At 37.6% G+C, this 1,793-nt stretch overlaps 1 protein-coding gene across 1 annotated transcript in view; it reads left to right on the top strand.

Annotated features, from left to right (window-relative positions):
- Positions 1 to 1,793, top strand: part of XRN1 (5'-3' exoribonuclease 1) — a 2,408,514-nt gene that overhangs the window by 1,377,681 nt on the left and 1,029,040 nt on the right. The gene's annotated exons all lie outside the window — the stretch shown is intronic.

Below are 1,793 nucleotides of genomic sequence, written 5' to 3'. Positions count from 1 at the left end.
ATATATATATATGTATGTATATATATATATATATATATATATATGTATATATATATATATATATATATATATATATATATATGTATATATATATATATATATGCATGTGTATGTATACATACACTGCCAAAATCTAAGGACCCTGGAATGGTTAGAACTCTCCAACACTCTCAAACTCAACCAGCTCACTGAGGCATTTAAAATAATTAATCATCCAGAAAAAACTCCCTCACTGAACAAAATACTTACCCCTTACTCCAACCTCACATCCCTTAGGTCATCCAAAAGCCTACTAGTTCAAACCATCAAGGCTAACAAGTTGGGAGGCGAAGCATTCTATGCAAATTCCATTGGCAAATCCTGGAATGCCCTGCCAAATAACCTAAGACACATGACCTCTCCTCACCAATTCAAAAAACACCTGAAAGACCTATTAAAGTCGCAATGGCTATGCCCTTGCTCTAATCCTGACTAATACTAAAACTCTCCTGGCCCACTAAAGTCCCTACCTACCCACAAACCTAAGGTCTCGACTAATTCTAATGCTAGTTCATTCTAAGTATTGTACTTCTTTTAAACAATTGTATAACATCTATGTCTGATTTCTCTTTTAATGTAATAACCATAACTCTATCCTTGAATGTTATGTTTAACTACCTCTGATATTGTGGAGCTTTTCTCCCCGGGCCTCTACTGAAAATGGACATGTATCCAGCTAGACTAGCCCGGTCAACAAATGTAAAATAAAAATAAATAAAATATATACACATGCATATATATATTTATATATATATATGTATATATATACACACATAGTTGATATATTTGCAACATACGCATTGCCCGCTTGGTTGTGTGCCACTGTGGGTGGTCAGGCTTTTATCTGTGCTGGGGTGACTCAGTTCAAAAAGTCTTTTGACTGAGTTTTTTTTTTGTACGAGAAGCTCTGCTTGGTCCCAGTTGACTTCTAGTACTTCTGTGCTCCTTCTCCTTTCAAGGATATTCCAGTTTTTAGTAATGTCTTCCTTGAGGGATTCAGCATCCCTGCAAATGTGGAGTGGGAAACGGACTGGTTGTTCACCTTTACTGGTATAGGGGTCTGTGAACCCGTATTTAAGAATTGGTTTGTTTTGGCTGTGCCTCTTATCTTTAACCTCTGCAATTATTTTGTCAATAAGGGTGATGGGGTATAGTTTTTCCACAAATAGCTGTTGGAGTTTTGTTCTTTGTCTCTCAAATTCGCCGTCTTCACTGAGTAGTCTGCTTAGGCAGACATGTTGGCCTTTCACTATGTTTCTTTTTTTAAAGTGAATAGAACTCTCTGACTCTTCTGTATACAATGACTTAATATCGATCTACAATAAAGCAGGTTTTACTGTGGTCAGTACGTTGATTAAACATAACTGTTTAAAGCTCAATGACCTGAAACAACATATTACAGATTTGCATTCCACTGTGCTGCTGCAACACTCAGGTCTCCTGTAATTCCAATGTATTTTGCATGGGATTCACACAAGAGTAACATACCATGTGCTTACTATTATGCACAGAAGACAACAGAAATTCCAGAGACCTGTTGCATAATCAAACCCCGCAAGCCTACCTCATTAGCCATGAAAGAAGGCAGAGATTCAGCTGCAGATGGTTTAGACAAGGACAGCATAGCGACCAACCAGCTTCAGGGAATATTGCACAGGCTTCAGCCCCTTTGAACACAAATGTGCAGCTAAACAACCAACAACAACAGCAGTAATTCTCTCTGCTCCCTCCAGTTAATGAATGACATTTGCAGC

Source organism: Protopterus annectens, chromosome 5.part0, assembly GCF_019279795.1.
Source record: "Protopterus annectens isolate FY-2018-M chromosome 5.part0, PAN1.0, whole genome shotgun sequence".
NCBI lineage: Eukaryota > Metazoa > Chordata > Ceratodontiformes > Protopteridae > Protopterus > Protopterus annectens.
Note: the sequence above shows the minus strand (reverse complement) of the source record. Positions and strands in the feature narration are given on the sequence as shown.